This window comes from Bufo gargarizans, chromosome 2 (genome assembly GCF_014858855.1).
Source record: "Bufo gargarizans isolate SCDJY-AF-19 chromosome 2, ASM1485885v1, whole genome shotgun sequence".
NCBI lineage: Eukaryota > Metazoa > Chordata > Amphibia > Anura > Bufonidae > Bufo > Bufo gargarizans.
Genome location: NC_058081.1, coordinates 447454077 through 447479741, shown reverse-complemented (window position 1 = coordinate 447479741; position 25665 = coordinate 447454077).

Here is a 25665-nt window from a genome sequence, read left to right as displayed (position 1 = left end):
AGCGGTAGTGGGCATGTTAGTTCCATTCACTTCTATGGGGCTGATCAAGGCAAAACTATAATTCATAGGGCCCCTAGCAAACGAGAAGGGGGCACTCATCACCTAGTGTAAGAAAATTAAAACAGCAGTATAAGTAGCAATATATCAGAAAACACCAGTGTTGGACTAGACTGTCTAGGGCCCACCAGTAAAATGTATTTTGAGGGTCCACCATACAGATACATCCAAATATCACCTGCTCCTACAGAAGCAGACAGCAGCAAGACGCTACGGGTTGATTGATTATGGGGTCCCTGCAGCAACTCTGGGAAAGGAGGTTTCTGGGAAAGGAGGATACTGACCGTCCTGCCTCTATACTTAGAAATCATCTCAGCCACATGAACGTGTCCATAATAAACTGGGGAGTTTTTAAAATATTCTACCCAGTTTTTTATATGAACTTAGGCTGGTTGAGGTGCTGTACACTGCTTATCTATATGTAGTGCAGTAGGCCTACTGTGTTATGTGCCACGTGTGCAGAGAATGGAAGACAAGGTGCCCACCTTGCTCGGGGCCCACTGGGGAATTCACCTATACCGCTGTAGGTCCCTCTGAGTCTGGAAAACACACATTGTAGCAAAAAGCCACCACATTGTTATTCCCTACAAAAAAAATTGACAATGTTATTGCACCTGATTGGGTCCCCTGACCTCTGTCCCCGTAAAAAGTGCAATGGCTGCTATGGCTATAGTTACATCCATGGGGCTGGTACAGGCAATGTTCTGTCATCCCCATAGACATGAATGGAGTGATGGACAAACTTGGCAATTGCAGTGACTCAGTAGAGAGCAAAAACTTGTCAGTTTCCTGAAACAGCTATTGACAACTGGCATTTGGTTGGATTGTGGTGGCTTTCCCAGTGATTGGTGGGTCACAATACAAATGGTCCTTGCTCATTGCTCTCCTTGTGGCAAATTGCAATTAGTTCTCATTACTCAGGCTGTATTCCTAGTCTTGCTTGGCTAACTTTCTACCTCTGGCAGTTTTCGTGGCTCGTTGTGTTAGACAGGAACCAGTTACTGCTCTTTACTTACAGCCCATTTCTAGTACTCTCTGGTCTCATTAGTTCCACTTAATGCTATACATTGGAGTGCAAGTTATAAACACCCTTCACTTATTGGTGACACCTTTTATTAATGACCAGCTCCTCTCACTCATGCCGCATCAGGGTTCACTCTATCACAGCCTTCTGCAACATGATGCCGAGGGCACATGTCCATAGGTATATGTTGCAACACTATTAGAGGTTGGTACCCACCGTAACGTTTGGAAATGACCCCCACCACTGCGTGCTATATATCTACAGTAAATGATAAGGTGCCATGTAGGCCTGATTTCGGTCAGATTTCCCTACAAAGCAAAATATATATTTCCCAGAAGGGGCAGCAGACATAATGCAACAATCAAACAGAAGTTTTGTACTAAAACATATTTCCAAGTTGGAAGGGTAGGAGTTGCCTTCAATAACTTACAGTGCTAGGTAATTTTCAAAGGTTTGCAGATTCTGTCACAAAGGGGGTTTTCTCACTTACAGCACTTTTCTAAGGTGGCGGAAAAAGGGTTCGTGGAGTGGACAGGGAAGAGGTTGTGCCGGCCCCTCAAATTTATAATTTTCTACACCAGTTTATGGCATGGAAAATGGTCTTAGACTACATCGACCGGTGTATAAATCGCCGGTCTTGATAATTGACCCCCTAGATCTGAATATTAAGAGAAAAAAAAAAAAGATTAAATGTGATTTATTTGCACATCTATTAAACAAAATATCTTGCTTTGTTCATTTTTGAAGAACATATTCTGTGCTACTACAGTGTATATGAATTACACTGATCTCTCTAAACTACCTGGAATGAGAAGAGACAATCCATAGACCTACCAATCCATAGAGATAAATAACTTTCACGTGCCCACTGGTATCCCATCTATAGCAGCTCTTTAATAATGTTGCTTGCCAGCAAACAACATAGGAAAATGCACACATTATGTCAATCTACACATCAGCTTTACCTTACCACACACAAGTACATAAAAATGTCATATACAAAGAGGTTGACTATATCAAGTGTCCATTTCCTTACAATTACCTCTTAAGAGGTCTCTGTCTATCCTCAAGCTTGACATATATGTTGCAGACCACCCATTGCTCCTTCCGTTCCCTCAAAGACCATGACTATAAACTGGTTCATCCATTAGGACTGTGATTAGCAGTCCACAAAAAATCTTTTGATCAAGTCAAATTAACTTGTCACAGAGAACATGACATAGGACTGAAAAATGTCCTGCAGACGTCAACGTCCTAATTAGGCTAAACTGAAGAAAAGCCTTTATTTCCAGGAAACTTCCTGATCTCTGCAAATGAATTGTAGGTAGGACTGAGGAGTGTGTAGATTGTGGATTTTGCTCAGCCACAATAATCTATAGGATAATCATTCATTATAAAAAATAAAGAATGAGGAAGACAGAACAGAATGCCAGGATGGGTGATATTACTATACCTTGCACACTGGCACTGATGGTCAAAGGTTGGCTGGGGATTCACAAGTAGATGTTGTCTTTATAAGTTAAAGAGATGCATCTGGACTATCTGAGCTTTGAACCCTTTAGGCACTTAACAATTGGTTGACTGCTTAGTCTCTCAATACACAATGTTGGCTGATGTATTAATACCCCTGGCTCAAGAAAGTCAGCTATTCACTCTTCAGACTAATTAAGCATCACTACCATCAAATATTTTTTGTGAATGTTGTATATATTCTATATTTTAATTTATTTTTTAAACAGAGGCATGGGTTTCTGGATATAATTATTTGAAGCTACTTCCTGTCCTGGCTCTCATCTCTCTCCTTTTTTTGAACTTTTGGCACGCTAAACAGTCTTCCTCGACTTTCTCATTCAGACTATTCACTGTGACCAATGAGTAATTTAATTATAACATCACACATTACATTGATAGGTGTAATGCTAAGGATTACTTATCTATACAGGAGTTTTATCTATATGTGCAAACTGCCACACAAGGACAATATTTTGCTTTTAAACTGTGTAACACTGACTAAGTGAAAAATAAAGATAAACAATTATTTTTAAAATTGTTTTTATGAATATTGTGTTAAAAATGCCCCTTTCAAATGGAAGTGACCCTTTAAGTGTCACACCTATAATATTACTGAGAATGCAACTGCATTATTAAGCATATAAGGGGCATATAACTCAAAAAAATTGGTGATGTGTCCCTTTGGCCTTTTTGCATGAGTTCCATAGGACAAGAACTGGAACTTAAAATATGATGGTATTGGGACATTGGGCATATGTATAATATGTCCATAGTGATTTATGTCTGTATCTCCACACATTTTTACATTTGAATGATGTCTTAAACTGTCCATACACATTAGCTTTATATCAGCCAAACCCACCAATTTCAGTGGGATCGGCTGACCATCTAATGTGAACTGACTCCTGACCCTTCCCATTGTGCTGGGATGGATCAGAGATCCACTTGATCACGCAGGTCTGCAAAGATGTGTCACAAATATTAAGTGGCACGAAACTCTTAATAATTACTATGCATCTATAGCAAACAGGGGAGAGATTAAGACCAGCATGAAAAAAATGCTGGTCTTGATAAATGTCCCCCGAAGTGTCTTTCATCTGCTGCACTTTAAGTTAACCTTGCAGACCACTGTGACCATTGTCCATCATTGCCCGTTTTTTTGTGTTTCCGCAAAAGGGCTTGAACGGCACATCTTGAGACACCAGTCTGCTATGAAGTATTTGCTTGGCGGAGACCTTACTGAGTTACATAACTACCTTGTGTCTTACTGCTGTTGTCAGTCTTGCCATGGTGTATGATCTGTGACATGAAACTGTATTCCCCAACCTCACTTTTGTAGCAGAGTTTAGCTTTTCCTCACCCAGTAAGCTTCCTACAGAGATATTTCTGTTTCAGGTAATGAGTGTTTCAACCTACATATGAACATGAAGATCAATGTCACCTGTTTGGTATAATTGGTTAATCATACACCTGACTATAATCTTACAAAATGCCTGACATTGAGCAAGTGTGCTTAAAGAATTGATTCTGCAAAAGGGTGGTCACACCAAATATTGATTTGATTTAGATTTAGATTTCTTCTTTGTTCATTCGCTTTTCATTTTGTTAAATGATACAGTATTAACACTCTTCCTTTGCAGCATTTTCCCCATGCCTGCCTAAAACTGTTGCACAGAATTGTATATGCTTAGCCAATTAATGTGAGGATCAGTAGAGGTAGCTGTAGATTAAAAAGGTTAATTCAGCTGACAGTTATCTCATATGTGCGGCCAGCTTTAGCTCTTATAGTCATAACGGACAAGCGGTTTATATAGTCCTTGGCACTCATACTGTGTAAGGACCTAATGACAAAGCTGTGAACTTTCGTGAAAGTCTTTTGTAATGTTCTTTGTCACTTTATTGCAGATATGGCCTATGGACAATGTGGAAGATTTTTGTACTGCAATCTACATATTGCAAAACCTGTAGGATTTATCATGCATATTAATACAATACATAGTCTGCAGCACTGGATTTTCTAATTCATTAGTTGTAGTGATTCACATGATGCTAGATCTTATTTCTAGCAGAATCCCCAAAGACCTTGCAAGATGGAGTCAAGATATGTGTGTCTGCGACAGAGAGTGAAACTTGGATTTACTGAATATGTTGCTTTAGTAGTTTTCACCCTGCAAATTCCTTGCTTGCCTGAGGCAAGCACTGCATGTTCTGTATGTGTCACATCATGTTGTCACTGCAGTCTGTGTTGTTCCCTGTCAGAAAAAGACCATTTAACAAACCGCGGTGGGGAGGGGGTTTGTAGGCGATGGAAAGAGAAATGTACTGTGTTATTTTTTTAATAGGTGGAAAGGAAATGTGGGAAAACTCATTCCAGCAACTTTTTAAAACAGCTTTATTTTTACCATTCCCATAAAGTTCAGATTTTTTTTAAGGCAAGTAACAAGGTTTCTACATTTCTTTCTTGTCAGATTCCTGACACTGTCTGAAGGATTTGCAGCTATAACTGGGCAATGGTGAACAGCAGCAATTAACATATGGTTATCAATCACGGAGAAAGTAATTTGGCAGAAAAGAAATCTTCCCTTATTATAATATTGCTTACTTCCAGATAGGCCTCTGCAGCTGACTTCATTAGCAATGTGCAATACAAATGGTTAATGAAATGTATAATAAAAAAAACATGGTGCAGGAAAAATTTGGCTGAGTATTTTTGCTATGTAAGCTGTATTTAAAGTTGACATTAAATTGAAGCTCTGTCTTTAGACTATTGGTCACCTGTAAGTTGCTATGCTGCAACCTTACTGTTACCTGATGGGAAACTAGGCAAGGATATCCCTATCCTTATGTGTTTTCAAGACACATATTGAGGGTGTGCCACAGTTGTGATAACCTTACAACTAGTGTTGAGCAAATCCAAGTCAAACAAATTGACTTTGATCCAAATTTCAGGAATAATAAAATTTGCTACGAAGCCGAAAAAATAAATAAAAATAAACATATCTCATCCATTTGCTTGCGGAGAAGCCATATTAATTGAAGAAACCGCACAAAATAATTCATGGTGGCATGTGATGTCTCCACATCAGTGAACTGGCCAGGTGCGATGACGTCATTAGATTTTGCAAGATTTCTTGAATAAAAATGGCCGTGACGGCCTCTCTGCGAGTAGACACAAATGTGTAATATGAGACGTTTAATGATGGGTGGCGGTGCAATCGCCCCCCCCCCCCTATCATTGCACCTAATACATAAAATGGAATGCGATTCATGACAAAGTAAATTGTGACAAATATTTTTTTTTTACTTTGCTCATCTCTACTTACAATCACAACCAAATAATGATGACTAGATCCAGTCTTATAACCTATGGGGCACATATACGGTATTAAGAGCCACTCTGTGCCAGAATATTGTGCCTGCGCCATTTTTTGTTTGCCACAAATTTCAGATTTGGATTACTAAATCTGTGATGGTGTTTTTGAAAGTGGTGAAGGGAAGATGTGTCATAATGTGCCACAAAAATCCCTATTTTTGACATAATACGCCATGGGGCTTTTTAACATCAAATTGTGCTCCACTTTTTATGCCTCCCTAGAGCTGGTATAGCTTTTATTTCCCAAAAGATTTGCCAAAGCCATCTAAGACTGCAGCAAAACAACATGCAGAATAGGGTTAGACAATTTTGGTGCAAAAGTTGTTTAAAAAAATCTCTCTATCTTCACTTCCTATCACTCTAAAAATCTTTTCACAGAAATTTGTGATTTTGACAGATAACTGGTGTGCAGCATTTTTATGAAAATTAAAATTAAAATTCTATGCAGTATATACAGTGAGGTCCATAAATATTGGGACATCGACACAGTTCTAACATTTTTGGCTCTATTCACCACCACAATGGATTTGAAATTAAACAAACAAAATGTGCTTTAACTGCAGACTTTCAGCTTTAATTTGAGGGTATTTACATCCAAATCAGGTGAACGGTGTAGGAATTACAACACTTTGCATATGTGCCTCCCACTTGTTAAGGAACCAAAAGTAATGGGACAATTGGCTTCTCAGCTCTTCAATGGCCAAGTGTGTGTTATTCCCTCATTATCCCAATTACAATGAGCAGATAAAAGGTCCAGAGTTCATTTCATGTGTACTATTTGCATTTGGAATATGTTGCTGTCAACTCTCAAGATGAGATCCAAAGAGCTGCACTATCAGTGAAGCAAGCCACCATTAGGTGGGAAAAACAAAACAAACCCATCAGAGAGATAGCAAAAAATTAGGCATTGCCAAAACAAGTGTTTGGAACATTCTTAAAAAGAAGGAACGCAACGGTTAGCTCAGCAACGCCAAAAGACCCGGAAGACCATGGAAATCAACTGTGGTGGATGACCGAATAATTATTTCCCTGGTGACGAAAACACCCTTCACAACAGTTGGCCAGATCAAGAACACTCTCCAGGAGGTAGGTGCATGTGTGTCAAAGTCAACAATCAAGAGAAGACTTCACTAGAGTGAATACAGAGGGTTCACCACAAGATGTAAACCATTGGTGAGCCTCAAAAACAGAAAGGCCAGATTAGAGTTTGCCAAACAACATCTAAAAAAGCATTCACAGTTCTGGAACAACATCCTATGGACAGATGAGACCAAGATCAACTTGTACCAGAGTGATGGGAAAAGAAGAGTGTGGAGAAGGAAAGGAACTGCTCATTATCCTAAGCATATCACCTCATCAGTGAAGCATGGTGGTGGTAGTGTCATGGCGTGGGCATGTATGGCTGCCAATGGAACTGGTTCTCTTGTATTTATTGATGATGTGACTGCTGACAAAAGCAGCAGGATGAATGAAGTGTTTCAGGCAATATTATCTGCTCATATTCAGCCAAATGCTTCAGAACTCATTGGACGGCGCTTCACAGTGCAGATGGACAATGACCCAAAGCATACTGCAAAAGCAACCAAAGAGGTTTTTTTTTAAGGGAAAGAAGTGGAATGTTATGAAATGGCCAAGTCAATCACCTGACCTGAATCCGATTGAGCATGCATTTCACTTGCTGAAGACAAAACTGCAGGGAAAATTCCCCAAGAACAAGCAGGAACTGAAGACAATTGCAGTAGAGGCCTGGCAGAGCATCACCAGGGATGAAACCCAGCGTCTGGTGATGTCTATGCGTTCCAGACTTCAGGCTGTAATTGACTGCAAAGGATTTTCAACCAAGTATTAAAAAGTGTCCAGTTAGTTTTGGTTCCTTAACAAGTGGGAGGCAAATATGCAAACTGTTGTAATTCCTACACCATTCACCTGATTTGGATGTAAATACCCTCAAATTAAAGCTGACAGTCTGCAATTAAAGCATGCCTTGTTTGTTTCATTTCAAATCCATTGTGGTGGTGTATAGAGCCAAAAATGTTAGAATTGTGTCGATGTCCCAATATTTATGGACCTGACCATATATCACAGTACCATACATCTGCATGCAACAATGAAAAAAACTGCCAAATTGTGAACATATCAGAGACACTGGGATCATTTATTATGACCCCCTATGCCAGAACTGGAGTACAAAATACCTGTGAATACCTGTTCATCTAAATTTAGGTGCATGTGATTCTTTTACATTGCCCTCACTATTGAAAAGTGGCAGGGCAGGGTGGTGGCATGGTGTGGACAAAACCATTGCAATGGCACATTCACTATCACACCAGTTTCTTGGCGTAAGTGATGATTGAAATCTACTTCAGCTGGGGCTGGAGTAGATTTCAATCTAGGTGCACAGACTGCCAGGGGATGCTTCGTCATAAATTATGCACATCTTCCAGAGCGCAGGGGATATAAAAAAACTGGTATAAAACACCAGTTTTTGGTAATTGACCCCCAATTTCAGAGCCACAAGGCACACAAATAATGTACATTCAGTGGTTAGCTGTATAGTACGTACTATACGGTGCTTAGATAAAAGGGGCAGTCTCCAGATAACTTGTACACAGTGCCAAGATAGTGCCGTATAGTTCCCTGAAAAAAAGAGTCATACAACTATGTCAAATGTCAGATGAATGGCAAATATACAATGCATATAGTAACATGACTATATTTAAAACTGTCTTCCAGAAGAAAGTTAATTTTGACAGATCTTATGGCAATATAGCTGAATAATAAATTGGTCACATCAGTAATGGATTTATATAAAAAAATAAAATACATACAATGTATAATTGACAATGGCTTGAATATAGATAATTCTGTAATTTCACTATCTGGGATCCTGGCAATTTCCAAATAGCAAGTAAGTACCCATAGTAATGTAAGGTTACCATTATAAACAGAAGCACAAATTGGACTGTGCAATAAGAAAGAATAAAGATCTCAGCATCTAAGCGGACAATAAACCAGAAATTTCCATTACATATGCTTATGTTTTTTTTTCTTTATTGCACATGCTTAAAACGTTTTACCGTTGTTATCACACTTACAAAAGAAATTACAATTATAATGTATATTTGTCATCTACTGCCCTGCTCTACTATTTTTCCAAAAAGACAAGTATATAAAAGTGTATTTCAACTTGGCTAAAACAAAAGATTTAAAAAAGGTTAAAAAATGAAATAGTAACTTTGCTATAATTTTGACTACTTGTCATGTAGTTAAGACATTTACTGAATTACCAGGCAGTGGGGTTTTGCTAGATCCCCCTAGTAATCGTAGGGGATGGTTCACATAACCAAATATAATTATTTTGGGGCTTGACTGAACTTTAAGTTGAAAGAAAACAAGGCTGACGATGTTCTGCATTTGGCAACGTTTTTTTTTTTTTAAACACAGCTCTGAAAATTTCTAAAACGGAGTGGGGCCAAGTAGATGTCATCTGTCATATTTTGTATGAAAGGATAAACTGCCAGAGACAGATTGAGATAACAAATAACATAAGGGATGGGGAAAAAACTGAAAGAGAATTCAGAAAAAAATTTAAGATTTTATAGAGAGATGTACTAAAAAAGCTTTTCTTTACATTAATGTGATGTGCCTATAAGATGGTATTTTATAGATACTGTAATTGGCATGTTTCACCATTCAAGCAACGGTATACTAAAGAAAACTGCAGAGGGTGTACAGGATTATAGGATTTTGTGAGAACTAGACAAAGGTTTTAGATGTTGTTATAGCAGGTTTACTTTATCCTCTTGTGGATAAATGGTTCCATAAGAATATCATATTTCCCTCTCTCAAAATCTCATAGGTGTACTCCATTTTACAACCTTAAAACTTCAGGCTAAAATTATAGAGAACAAAACCTACCAAGTTTAGATGTGTGCTACACAATGTAAACAATCACCAAAAACGACACACAGTAAATAGTACATTAGCATATACACTCACCTAAAGAATTATTAGGAACACCTGTTCTATTTCTCATTAATGCGATTACCTAGTCAACCAATCACATGGCAGTCGCTTCAATGCATGTAACGTTGTGGTCCTGGTCAAGACAATCTCCTGAACTCCAAACTGAATGTCAGAATGGGAAAGAAAGGTGATTTAAGCAATTCTGAGCGTGGCATGGTTGTTGGTGCCAGACGGGCCGCTCTGAGTATTTCTCAATCTGCTCAGTTACTGGGATTTTCACGCAACCATTTCTAGGGTTTATAAAGAATGGTGTGAAAAGGGAAAAACATCCAGTATGCGGCAGTCCTGTGGGCGAAAATGCCTTGTTGATGCTAGAGGTCAGAGGAGAATGGGCCGAGTGATTCAAGCTGATAGAAGAGCAACGTTGACTGAAATAACCACTCGTTATAACCGAGGTATGCAGCAAAGCATTTGTGAAGCCACAACACGCACAACCTTGAGGCGGATGGGCTACAACAGCAGAAGCCCCACCGGGTACCACTCATCTCCACTACAAATAGGAAAAAGAGGCTACAATTTGCACGAGATCACCAAAATTGGACTGTTGAAGACTGGAAAAATGTTGCCTGGTCTGATGAGTCTCGATTTCTGTTGAGACATTCAAATGGTAGAGTCCGAATTTGACGTAAACAGAATATCCATCATGCCTTGTTACCACTGTGCAGGCTGGTGGTGGTGGTGTAAGGCTACTTTCACACTAGCGTTCGGCTGTCCGCTTGTGAGCTCCGTTTGAAGGGGCTCACAAGCGGACCCGAACGCTTCCGTCCAGCCCCAATGCATTCTGAGTGGACGCGGATCCGCTCAGAATGCATCAGTCTGGCGGCGTTCAGCCTCCGCTCCACTCAGCAGGTGGACACCTGAACGCTGCTTGCAGCTTTCGGGTGTCCGCCTGGCCGTGCGGAGGCGTGCGGATCCGTCCAGACTTACAATGTAAGTCAATGGGGACGGATCCGTTTGAAGATGACACACTATGGCTCAATCTTCAAACGGATCCGTCCCCCGCTGACTTTCAATGTAAAAGTCTGGACGGATCCGTTCAGGCTAATTTCACACTTAGACATTTTTTGACAATATAATGCAGACGGATCCGTTCTGAACTGAGCCACCGTCTGCATTAATATGAGCGGATCCGTTCAGAACGGATCCGATCGAACGCTAGTGTGAAAGTAGCCTAATGGAGTGGGGGATGTTTTCTGGGCACACTTCAGGCCCCTTAGTGCCAATTGGCCATCGTTTAAATGCCACGGGCTACCTGAGCATTGTTTCTGACCATGTCCATCCCTTCATGACCACCATGTACCCATCCTCTGATGGCTACTTCCAGCAGGATAATGCACCATGTCACAAAGCTTGAATCATTTCAAATTGGTTTCTTGAACATGAAAATGAGTTCACTGTACTAAAATGGCCCCCACAGTCACCAGATCTCAACCCAATAGAGCATCTTTGGGATGTGGTGGAACAGGAGCTTGGTGCCCTGGATGTGCATCCCTCAAATCTCCATCAACTGCAAGATGCTATCCTATCAATATGGGCCAACATTTCTAAAGAATGCTATCAGCACCTTGTTGAATCAATGCCACGTAGAATTAAGGCAGTTCTGAGGGCAAAAGGGGGTCCAACACCGTATTAGTATGGTGTTCCTAATAATTCTTTAGGTGAGTGTATGTATTATTACAAATCAATTACATATCAAAGAAAATAATAAATATAAAAATAAGCAGCAGTGTTGGACGCACTGATCCACAAGGTGTATCCCCTAGATACTACCAGTCACCAAGAGACCCTAGGTAATGGTAAATCTCAAAACAATGAATATTACACATTATAATCCAAACCCAATTGTCCCAACGTAGCTAATACACCATACCACATATAATGCCAAGCAGGTTGGTTATACTGTTGTAAGCATATAATATAAAAGGGACAGCCGTCCTAAATATGCAATAAACACCATACAAATCCAACCCACTTGATAACATCTATGTGAGAAATAGCTACAGACCGGAAGAGTCACTGGGCACACCAACCCCAACGCAAGTTTCGCCTGAGCTTCTTCCTGGGGGCCAGTGTCACCAAATGGTCATTTTAACGCAATTTGTTGTATTACTGTAAGCGCTTTTTGTTAAGTTAAAGCATTAAGCCAGTCTAAATAGTGGCTACAATTTATTATATTTTGTTTTTGTCATTGATTATACTGCAATGTTTACAATATTTTAAGGGGTTTTGCAGCCTCATAAATTATTTTGAATCTACTAAATATTGGTTGCAATACCAGAAAAATAGTGTATTTACCTTTACCATTCCCACCCTAGGACCCACTCCAGACTGATTCCAATCCAATGAGGATGTGTCATCTCACCATCATCATGGCATCCCATCACTGGCCACATCAGTGACATAATTAATAAAAGAGAAACAGGGAATGCACATCCATTAAATAAATCAATGAATATATCATTTTATCTGCACCTCCATAGAAAGTAAAAAATGCACTCACAAGGTGCTAATGACCCTTAGCAATATCAGAAGTCAGACTTACACAAATGCAAAAACAAATACATACTAAGTAGAAATAAATAAGTAAATAGAAATGCATATACTACTAGTATTGACTAGTGTAGAGTGTGACTCATAATGTGGCAAAAGACATGAAAAGAATCTAAGTAAAACAATGTGTCTTCCCATCCACATATTGCCAAGAAATTGCCAGCTTTCTCATGGCAATATCAATGAATGTGACTGAGCAGCCTGCAATGTAAGATAATACATTCCTTTTCAATTTTGGTGGTTTTGCACACAGTGTTGGTCAGCCCATTTTTGGTCAGGAGCTTCTGTGTTGTCAACTGTGTTAATTCTCATACAGCGCTCTCCCTGAATTTCCTTTACATTGGGAGAGGAGGTCTCAGCATGTCTCTTATGCTCGGGGAATGTCTCTACATATTTAAAAGGGTTGTCCAATGTTATGTTTGCGGCCCGTGCCTGCATGAAGGAGCAGAGCAGCAGCGGGTATGGGCCACAAACATAACATTGGACAACCCTTTTAAATATGTAAAGAGTGCTGCAGCATTTACCAGTCCTTGTTTCCTGCTGGCTCAGACCTGCTTCCCCTTCTCTTGTTGCTGGCAGTGGGTCTGGGTGACAGCATTTTGTACAATCCTCTTGCATACTGCAGCCTATTTCTGCCATGCCCTCCTCCTTATCCTCTGCCCACCTATGGCCACCTGTCTATTTAAAGGGCATCTGTCAGCAGATTTGTGCCTATGAAACTAGCTGACTTGCTGTATGTGCACTTGGCAGCTGAAGGCATCTGTGTTGGTCCCAGGTTCATATGTTACCTCATTGCTGAGAAAAATTATGTTTTAATATATGCAAATGAGCCTCTAAGAGCCTAGAGGCTCTGCTCTCTCTGAAACTGCCACAACTTCTTCACTTTGACAGGGTCAGGCAAGATGAAATTTTCACTGCCTGGCCCTGTTAATCAAAGTGAAGCCTATAGGTGTAACAGCAATGTCCACCTGGAGGTTCATTTGCGTATATAAAAAAATTCTTCAATGTAGGCACATATGAACATGGGACCAACACAGATGCCTTCAACTGCTAAGAGCACTTGCAACAGGTCAGCCAGTTTCATAGGTACAAATCTGCTGACAGATGCTCTTTAAGGAGCCTTCCACAGAAGGAAGGTGCCTAGGCTTTATGTTTCTAGCTTAGCTAGCCTTAATGAAGGTGTGCTTGTTTCTGTCTGACTGTCCATGCACCAAACCTTGCCTGTTTATCGTCTATGAATCTCTGCTGCCTGTCAAGACCACTGCCTGTTTATTACACTGATCCTCAGCTGCCAGCCCCGACCTAAGACTGGTTTCTCTGATTAGCAACCCTCTGCCTGCCTTGACCTCAGACTGTTTTCTGACTATAAATATTGCTTGATCCCTTGGTGCTTCACAGTAGTGTCTCTGACCCCTTTTGGTAAGCTGCCAACTATTCCAGGACTACTCCAAGAAGTAGTGGCCTGGTGGCTCCCCCCATTCTTGTTTCAGAGCTCTTTGATTATTGGCATTGGGAAGCAGGGAGGTACAAGTTAAACAGGACTTAGCGTGATCTCTTTTTCTTAAGGTCGGTGATGTCACAACTGGTGGTGAGCATATTTTGTTTTATGTTTGACCAGGTGCCTGAAAGCATTACTAGGTTTACTTCATTCATAGCAGTCCTGGCCTTGGGTATGAGGTTACTACTGCTAGAAATATAGGAAACAGTTGGTCACTGGGATGGCTACAGTTAGGAATGGTGTTGTTTTGTTAGATTCAGATGTAATTTGAGCCCGTGGCTAATGTCCGCGACCGACGTTAATGCCGGCTGTGGAAATTTTACCCATCAGATGCCGTGGTCAATCTTAACCAAGGCATCTGAGTGTGCAAAATACCGAAAGTGCGCGCTTCCGGTGATGCTCTTGCTTCCCTGGGAAAAACATCAAAATGGCCGATTCGTCAATTTTGGTCGCTTCATTTTCTACAAAAATTTTAATAAAAAGTGATCAAAAAGTACACACACACCATTCATACACCCCAGAATAGTATCAATGAAAAGTACAGATCGCCCAGCAAAAAATTAGCTCCGTAATTTCTAAAAAGTTATAGGGGTCAAACTATAAACAACTAAAAACATTTTTTTTTACAACTTTTTTATTATTTTATCACTATCAAAACGCAATAAAAACTATACATATTAGTTATCACCGGATTCGTACTGACTGTATAATTAAAGTAACTGGTCAGTTTTATCAAACGTCATAAATTAAAAACCCGTAAAACTGTGGCATAATAGTTTTGTTTTCCAATTTCACTCCATTTGGAATTTTTCCCCCGCTTCCCACTACATAATATGAAATATTAAATGGTGGTGTTGGAAAGTACAACTTGCCCCCCCCCCCCCCCCCCCAAAAAAAAAAAAAAAAAAAAAAGCTCTCATATGGCTATGTGAATGGAAAAATAAAAAAGTTATGGCTCTGGGAAGGCAGGGAGCGCAAAACAAAATTGCAAAAACAAAAAAAAACCTCCGGGGTAGAAGGGGTTAAGCACAGAACTCATTCTAAAAAGAAAATGCTAAAGAAGAATAAAGTTAACCCAATACAAATGTTGTGGTAAGACGTGAAGCATGTAGTTTATAGTAGGGAACCCACCAGCATAACAGAGCTAAAGCTGTTTTCTATGGGGAATGGCTAACATTTCTCCAAGCTGATGTGCAGGAAAAATCAACAATTACCAGAAATGTTTCCGTTGTAGTAGTTGCTGCACTAGAAGGTCATGCCACATATTGGAAGTAAAGGTATGCCTATATTTGTCACTCACTTACACAGTATGTGATATTGGATGATTTTCTTCAATAAATAAAAGACAAAGTATAATATTTTTGACTGATTTGTTTGATTTGGTTCTATTTATCTACTTTTAGGGCTTTAGGGTTTACAACATTTCAGACACCACTGTAAATATACTATCTGCTCATCTTTATTTGAAAAGCTATACTTTGGTGTACAGACCTCTTATGCATAATACTATGAATCTCAATTTAAAACAGGTATACATAGAGTCTAAAAGAAAAAAGGAAATAAGAGGGGTTAAATCTGAGACTCAGAAAAATTTTAATCTTGAAATTTCGACTAAAGCGGCTTAATATATATTATGTGTAAAAACAGGGGGGGACTATTGTTTCCAGTCTGTTTTGCTGACTATTCTCCATAGCATATCTGTGTATATAACATATTTTATGAATTTTTGTGATCCACTGATGATCTAATAAAGTATTTATATTTCTACTGGGCATTCTATGGTTGTTTTTATAGCAGCATTTATAGGTTTATATAATATATATTATGGTTCATCAGAGCATTCATTGCTAAAATCCTTTCTCTAAGTTGCTTGTAACTTTGAAAAAAAATGTCAGATACAGATGAAACTTGGCAGCTCTACAGTAATACCGGTACAGAGTTTCCCAGAAAGTTTTGCTTTATGAACTTTTCAGTTTCTCAGCTATCAGATCTTACTTCAGAGCTTGATCAGACTATTGGCAAACTTGGCAGAACATAAGAATATATACTTTTGTTCAATTCACCTTCCAGGGATTATTAAAATTCACATATGTGGCATAGAAACTGTATCGATAAAAGACTGTAACCATAAAATGTTAATATAAGGCCTCATGCACACGACCGTTCAGTTTTTTTTGCGGTCCGCAAATTGCATATCCGCAAAACATGGAAGCCACCCGTGTTCCTTCCGCAATTTGCGGAACGGAACAGACGGCCCATTGTAGAAATGCCTAGGACATGTTATATTTTTTTCTTGCGTGGCTACATAACAGAGCAACGAATGCGGACAGCACACAGAGTGCTGTCGGCAACTTTTGCGGCCCCATTGAAGTGAATGGGTCCGCATCTGAGCCACCAAAACTGAGGCTTGGATGCGGACCAAAACAACGGTCGTGTGCATGAGGCCTTAAGGCCATGTTTCCATCTTGTAAAGCTATGATGTTTTAAGCTTTGTGTACAGCGCTGGTTTAGTGTTTTATCCCGTTCACTGCTTTTCCCTGCTAGTGGATGCCTAGGGGAATAGATTATTGTGTAACTCAGTCAGCAATTTGGATTTGGGTATGAATAGATTCCTCCTGAATAGGGATGAGCGAACTCGAACTGTATAGTTCGGGTTCGTACCGAATTTTGGGGTGTCCGTGACACGGACCCGAACCCGGACATTTTCGTAAAAGTCCGGGTTCGGGTTCGGTGTTCGTCGCTTTCTTGGCGCTTTTGTGACGCTTTCTTGGCGCTTTTTGAAAGGCTGCAAAGCAGCCAATCAACAAGCGTCATACTACTTGCCCCAAGAGGCCATCACAGCCATGCCTACTATTGGCATGGCTGTGATTGGCCAGAGCACCATGTGACCCAGCCTCTATTTAAGCTGGAGTCACATAGCGCCGCCCGTCACTCTGCTCTGATTAGCGTAGGGAGAGGTTGCGGCTGCGACAGTAGGGCGAGATTAGGCAGATTAACTCCTCCAAAGGACTTGATTAACTGATCGATCTGCAGCTGTGGATCATTGAGCTGCTGATCCTCAATTGCTCACTGTTTTTAGGCTGCCCAGACCGTTTGTCAGTCACATTTTTCTGGGGTGATCGGCGGCCATTTTGTGTCTTGTGGTGCGCCAGCACAAGCTGCGACCAAGTGCATTTAACCCTCAATGGTGTGGTTGTTTTTTGGCTAAAGCCTACATCAGGGTGAAGCTGTCACACCAAGTGCATTTAACCAGCAATAGTCTGTTCATTTTTTGGCCATATACAAAATCAGGGGCAAGCTGCGCCTGTCACCAAGTGCATTTAACCCTCAATGGTGTGGTTGTTTTTTGGCTAAAGCCTACATCAGGGTGAAGCTGTCACACCAAGTGCATTTAACCAGCAATAGTCTGTTCATTTTTTGGCCATATACAAAATCAGGGGCAAGCTGCGCCTGTCACCAAGTGCATTTAACCCTCAATGGTGTGGTTGTTTTTTGGCTAAAGCCTACATCAGGGTGAAGCTGTCACACCAAGTGCATTTAACCAGCAATAGTCTGTTCATTTTTTGGCCATATACAAAATCAGGGGCAAGCTGCGCCTGTCACCAAGTGCATTTAACCCTCAATGGTGTGGTTGTTTTTTGGCTAAAGCCTACATCAGGGTGAAGCTGTCACACCAAGTGCATTTAACCAGCAATAGTCTGTTCATTTTTTGGCCATATACAAAATCAGGGGCAAGCTGCGCCTGTCACCAAGTGCATTTAACCCTCAATGGTGTGGTTGTTTTCTGGCTAAAGCCTACATCAGGGTGAAGCTGTCACACCAAGTGCATTTAACCAGCAATAGTCTGTTTATTTTTTGGCCATATACTACATCAGGGGCAAGCTGCGCCCGTCACCAAGTGCATTTAACCCTCAGTAGTGTGGTTGGTCAAGCTGTGACACCAAGTGCATTTAACCAGCAATAGTCTGTTCATTTTTTGGCCATATACTACATCAGGGGCAAGCTGCGCCCGTCACCAAGTGCATTTAACCAGCAATAGTGTGGTTATTTTTTGGCCATATCCCAGTCTAATTCTGTCACTAAATCCATACCGGTCACCCAGCGCCTAAATACTAGGCCTCAAATTTATATCCCGCTAAATCTCTCGTTACCGCTGTCCTGTTGTAGCTGGGAAAGTTATTTAGTGTCCGTCAAAGCACATTTTTTGTTCTGGGTTGAAGTACAATTCCCAATTTAGCAATTTCATAATTTAGTGGTTTCTGCTATATCAGAGCTATTTGAAATCTATCCCTAAAAGGGTATATAATATTCAAGGTGCACATTGGGTCATTCAGAATAACTTCACACACACCCGCTACTGTGTATTTTCAAGTCTAATTCTGTCACTAAACCCATACCTGTCACCCAGCGCCTAAATACTAGGCCTCAAATTTATATCCTGCTAAATCTCTCGTTACCGCTGTCCTGTTGTAGCTGGGAAAGTTATTTAGTGTCCGTCAAAGCACATTTTTTGTTCTGGGTTGAAGTACAATTCCCAATTTAGCAATTTCATAATTTAGTGGTTTCTGCTATATCAGAGCTATTTGAAATCTATCCCTAAAAGGGTATATAATATTCAAGGTGCACATTGGGTCATTCAGAATAACTTCACACACACCCGCTACTGTGTATTTTCAAGTCTAATTCTGTCACTAAACCCATACCTGTCACCCAGCGCCTAAATACTAGGCCTCAAATTTATATCCTGCTAAATCTCTCGTTACCGCTGTCCTGTTGTAGCTGGGAAAGTTATTTAGTGTCCGTCAAAGCACATTTTTTCTTCTGGGTTGAAATACAATTCCCAATTTAGCAATTTCATAATTTAGTGGTTTCTGCTATATCAGAGCTATTTGAAATCTATCCCTAAAAGGGTAGATCATATTGAAGGTGCACATAGGGTCATTCAGAATAACTTCACACACACCCGCTACTGTGTATTTCCAAGTCTAATTCTGCCACTAAACCCATACCTGTAACCTAGCGCCTAAATACTAGGCCTCAAATTTATATCCCGCTAAATCTCTCGTTACCGCTGTCCTGTTGTAGCTGGGAAAGTTATTTAGTGTCCGTCAAAGCACATTTTTTGTTCTGGGTTGAAGTACAATTCCCAATTTAGCAATTTCATAATTTAGTGGTTTCTGCTATATCAGAGCTATTTGAAATCTATCCCTAAAAGGGTATATAATATTCAAGGTGCACATTGGGTCATTCAGAATAACTTCACACACACCCGCTACTGTGTATTTCCAAGTCTAATTCTGTCACTAAACCCATACCTGTCACCCAGCGCCTAAATACTAGGCCTCAAATTTATATCCTGCTAAATCTCTCGTTACCGCTGTACTGTTGTTGCTTGGAAAGATATTTAGTGTCCGTCAAAGCACATTTTTTGTTCTGGGTTGAAGTACAATTCCCAATTTAGCAATTTCATAATTTAGTGGTTTCTGCTATATCAGAGCTATTTGAAATCTATCCCTAAAAGGGTATATAATATTCAAGGTGCACATTGGGTCATTCAGAATAACTTCACACACACCCGCTACTGTGTATTTTCAAGTCTAATTCTGTCACTAAACCCATACCTGTCACCCAGCGCCTAAATACTAGGCCTCAAATTTATATCCTGCTAAATCTCTCGTTACCGCTGTACTGTTGTTGCTGGGCAAGATATTTAGTGTCCGTCAAAGCACATTTTTTGTTCTGGGTTGAAATACAATTCCCAATTTAGCAATTTCATAATTTAGTGGTTTCTGCTATATCAGAGCTATTTGAAATCTATCCCTAAAAGGGTATATAATATTCAAGGTGCACATTGGGTCATTCAGAATAACTTCACACACACCCGCTACTGTGTATTTCCAAGTCTAATTCTGTCACTAAACCCATACCTGTCACCCAGCGCCTAAATACTAGGCCTCAAATTTATATCCTGCTAAATCTCTCGTTACCGCTGTACTGTTGTTGCTGGGCAAGATATTTAGTGTCCGTCAAAGCACATTTTTTGTTCTGGGTTGAAATACAATTCCCAATTTAGCAATTTCATAATTTAGTGGTTTCTGCTATATCAGAGCTATTTGAAATCTATCCCTAAAAGGGTATATAATATTCAAGGTGCACATTGGGTCATTCAGAATAACTTCACACACACCCGCTACTGTGTATTTCCAAGTCTAATTCTGTCACTAAACCCATACCTGTCACCCAGCGCCTAAATACTAGGCCTCAAATTTATATCCTGCTAAATCTCTCGTTACCGCTGTACTGTTGTTGCTTGGAAAGATATTTAGTGTCCGTCAAAGCACATTTTTTGTTCTGGGTTGAAGTACAATTCCCAATTTAGCAATTTCATAATTTAGTGGTTTCTGCTATATCAGAGCTATTTGAAATCTATCCCTAAAAGGGTATATAATATTCAAGGTGCACATTGGGTCATTCAGAATAACTTCACACACACCCGCTACTGTGTATTTTCAAGTCTAATTCTGTCACTAAACCCATACCTGTCACCCAGCGCCTAAATACTAGGCCTCAAATTTATATCCTGCTAAATCTCTCGTTACCGCTGTACTGTTGTTGCTGGGCAAGATATTTAGTGTCCGTCAAAGCACATTTTTTGTTCTGGGTTGAAGTACAATTCCCAATTTAGCAATTTCATAATTTAGTGGTTTCTGCTATATCAGAGCTATTTGAAATCTATCCCTAAAAGGGTATATAATATTCAAGGTGCACATTGGGTCATTCAGAATAACTTCACACACACCCGCTACTGTGTATTTTCAAGTCTAATTCTGTCACTAAACCCATACCTGTCACCCAGCGCCTAAATACTAGGCCTCAAATTTATATCCTGCTAAATCTCTCGTTACCGCTGTACTGTTGTTGCTGGGCAAGATATTTAGTGTCCGTCAAAGCACATTTTTTGTTCTGGGTTGAAGTACAATTCCCAATTTAGCAATTTCATAATTTAGTGGTTTCTGCTATATCAGAGCTATTTGAAATCTATCCCTAAAAGGGTATATAATATTCAAGGTGCACATTGGGTCATTCAGAATAACTTCACACACACCCGCTACTGTGTATTTTCAAGTCTAATTCTGTCACTAAACCCATACCTGTCACCCAGCGCCTAAATACTAGGCCTCAAATTTATATCCTGCTAAATCTCTCGTTACCGCTGTACTGTTGTTGCTGGGCAAGATATTTAGTGTCCGTCAAAGCACATTTTTTGTTCTGGGTTGAAATACAATTCCCAATTTAGCAATTTCATAATTTAGTGGTTTCTGCTATATCAGAGCTATTTGAAATCTATCCCTAAAAGGGTATATAATATTCAAGGTGCACATAGGGTCATTCAGAATAACTTCACACACACGCTTCTGTGCATTTCCAAGTCTAATTCTGTCACTAAATCCATACCGGTCACCCAGCGCCTAAATACTAGGCCTCAAATTTATATCCCGCTGAATTTGAATACAATACATTGGGCCAAATAATATATTTGTTGTTGTGGTGAACCATAACAATGAGAAAAACATCTAGTAAGGGACGCGGACGTGGACATGGTCGTGGTGGTGTTAGTGGACCCTCTGGTGCTGGGAGAGGACGTGGCCGTTCTGCCACATCCACACGTCCTAGTGTACCAACTACCTCAGGTCCCAGTAGCCGCCAGAATTTACAGCGATATATGGTGGGGCCCAATGCCGTTCTAAGGATGGTAAGGCCTGAGCAGGTACAGGCATTAGTCAATTGGGTGGCCGACAGTGGATCCAGCACGTTCACATTATCTCCCACCCAGTCTTCTGCAGAAAGCCCACAGATGGCGCCTGAAAACCAACCCCATCAGTCTGTCACATCACCCCCATGCATACCAGGGAAACTGTCTCAGCCTCAAGTTATGCAGCAGTCTCTTATGCTGTTTGAAGACTCCGCTGGCAGGGTTTCCCAAGGGCATCCACCTAGCCCTTCCCCAGCGGTGAAAGACATAGAATGCACTGACGCACAACCACTTATGTTTCCTGATGATGAGGACATGGGAATACCACCTCAGCATGTCTCTGATGATGACGAAACACAGGTGCCAACTGCTGCGTCTTTCTGCAGTGTGCAGACTGAACAGGAGGTCAGGGATCAAGACTGGGTGGAAGACGATGCAGGGGACGATGAGGTCCTAGACCCCACATGGAATGAAGGTCGTGCCACTGACTTTCACAGTTCGGAGGAAGAGGCAGTGGTGAGACCGAGCCAACAGCGTAGCAAAAGAGGGAGCAGTGGGCAAAAGCAGAACACCCGCCGCCAAGAGACTCCGCCTGCTACTGACCGCCGCCATCTGGGACCGAGCACCCCAAAGGCAGCTTCAAGGAGTTCCCTGGCATGGCACTTCTTCAAACAATGTGCTGACGACAAGACCCGAGTGGTTTGCACGCTGTGCCATCAGAGCCTGAAGCGAGGCATTAACGTTCTGAACCTGAGCACAACCTGCATGACCAGGCACCTGCATGCAAAGCATGAACTGCAGTGGAGTAAACACCTTAAAACCAAGGAAGTCACTCAGGCTCCCCCTGCTACCTCTTCTGCTGCTGCCGCCTCGGCCTATTCTGCTGCTGCCGCCTCGGCCTCTTCCTCCGCCTCTGGAGGAACGTTGGCACCTGCCGCCCAGCAAACAGGGGATGTACCACCAACACCACCACCACCACCTCCGTCACCAAGCGTCTCAACCATGTCACACGCCAGCGTTCAGCTCTCCATCTCACAAACATTTGATAGAAAGCGTAAATTCCCACCTAGCCACCCTCGATCCCTGGCCCTGAATGCCAGCATTTCTAAACTACTGGCCTATGAAATGCTGTCATTTAGGCTGGTGGACACAGACAGCTTCAAACAGCTCATGTCGCTTGCTGTCCCACAGTATGTTGTTCCCAGCCGGCACTACTTCTCCAAGAGAGCCGTGCCTTCCCTGCACAACCAAGTATCCGATAAAATCAAGTGTGCACTGCGCAACGCCATCTGTAGCAAGGTCCACCTAACCACAGATACGTGGACCAGTAAGCACGGCCAGGGACGCTATATCTCCCTAACTGCACACTGGGTAAATGTAGTGGCAGCTGGGCCCCAGGCGGAGAGCTGTTTGGCGCACGTCCTTCCGCCGCCAAGGATCGCAGGGCAACATTCTTTGCCTCCTGTTGCCACCTCCTCCTTCTCGGCTTCCTCCTCCTCTTCTTCCACCTGCTCATCCAGTCAGCCACACACCTTCACCACCAACTTCAGCACAGCCCGGGGTAAACGTCAGCAGGCCATTCTGAAACTCATATGTTTGGGGGACAGGCCCCACACCGCACAGGAGTTGTGGCGGGGTATTGAACAACAGACCGACGAGTGGGTGCTGCCGGTGAGCCTCAAGCCCGGCCTGGTGGTGTGTGATAATGGGCGAAATCTCGTTGCAGCTCTGGGACTAGCCAATTTGACGCACATCCCTTGCTTGGCGCATGTGCTGAATTTGGTGGTGCAGAAGTTCATTCACAACTACCCCGACATGTCAGAGCTGCTGCATAAAGTGCGGGCCGTCTGTTCGCGCTTCCGGCGTTCACATCCTGCCGCTGCTCGCCTGTCTGCGCTACAGCGTAACTTCGGCCTTCCCGCTCACCGCCTCATATGCGACGTGCCCACCAGGTGGAACTCCACCTTGCACATGCTGGACAGACTGTGCGAGCAGCAGCAGGCCATAGTGGAGTTTCAGCTGCAGCACGCACGGGTCAGTCGCACTACAGAACAGCACCACTTCACCACCAATGACTGGGCCTCCATGCGAGACCTGTGTGCCCTGTTGCGCTGTTTCGAGTACTCCACCAACATGGCCAGTGGCGATGACACCGTTATCAGCGTTACAATACCACTTCTATGTCTCCTTGAGAAAACACTTAGGGCGATGATGGAAGAGGAGGTGGCCCAGGAGGAGGAGGAGGAGGAGGAGGAAGAGGGGTCATTTTTAGCACTTTCAGGCCAGTCTCTTCGAAGTGACTCAGAGGGAGGTTTTTGGCAACAGCAGAGGCCAGGTACAAATGTGGCCAGCCAGGGCCCACTACTGGAGGACGAGGAGGACGAGGATGAGGAGGAGGTGGAGGAGGATGAGGATGAAGCATGGTCACAGCGGGGTGGCACCCAACGCAGCTCGGGTCCATCACTGGTGCGTGGCTGGGGGGAAAGGCAGGACGATGACGATACGCCTCCCACAGAGGACAGCTTGTCCTTACCCCTGGGCAGCCTGGCACACATGAGCGACTACATGCTGCAGTGCCTGCGCAACGACAGCAGAGTTGCCCACATTTTAACCTGTGCGGACTACTGGGTTGCCACCCTGCTGGATCCACGCTACAAAGACAATGTGCCCACCTTACTTCCTGCACTGGAGCGTGATAGGAAGATGCGCGAGTACAAGCGCACGTTGGTAGACGCGCTACTGAGAGCATTCCCCAATGTCACAGGGGAACAAGTGGAAGCCCAAGGCCAAGGCAGAGGAGGAGCAAGAGGTCGCCAAGGCAGCTGTGTCACGGCCAGCTCCTCTGAGGGCAGGGTTAGCATGGCAGAGATGTGGAAAACTTTGTCAACACGCCACAGCTAACTGCACCACCACCTGATACGCAACGTGTTAGCAGGAGGCAACATTTCACTAACATGGTGGAACAGTACGTGTGCACACCCCTCCACGTACTGACTGATGGTTCGGCCCCATTCAACTTCTGGGTCTCTAAATTGTCCACGTGGCCAGAGCTAGCCTTTTATGCCTTGGAGGTGCTGGCCTGCCCGGCAGCCAGCGTTTTGTCTGAACGTGTATTCAGCACGGCAGGGGGCGTCATTACAGACAAACGCAGCCGCCTGTCTACAGCCAATGTGGACAAGCTGACGTTCATAAAAATGAACCAGGCATGGATCCCACAGGACCTGTCCGTCCCTTGTCCAGATTAGACATTAACTACCTCCCCATAACCATATATTATGGACTCCAGGGCACTTCCTCATTCAATCCTATTTTATTTTCATTTTACCATTATATTGCAAGGCTACCCAAAGTTGAATGAACCTCTCCTCTGCCTGTGTGCTAGGCCTAAATATATGCCAATGGATTGTTGCAGTGGTGGCTGACGTGAAGCCTCATTCTCTGCTATGACATGCAGACTGATTCTCTGGTGACATGAAGCCAGATTGTCTGTTACGGGACCTCTCTCCTCTGCCTGGGTGCTGGGCCTGAATTTATGACAATGGACTGTTGCAGTGGTGGCTGACGTGAAGCCTGATTCTCTGCTATGACATGCAGACTGATTCTCTGCTGACATGAAGCCAGATCCTCTGTTGCGGGACCTCTCTCCTCTGCCTGGGTGCTGGGCCTAAATTTATGAAAATGGACTGTTGCAGTGGTGGGTGACGTGAAGCCTCATTCTCTGCTATGACATGCAGACTGATTCTCTGCTGACATGAAGCCAGATCGTCTGTTACGGGACCTCTCTCCTCTGCCTGGGTGCTGGGCCTAAATTTATGAAATGGACTCTTACAGTGGTGGGTGACGTGAAGCCTGATTCTCTGCTATGACATGAA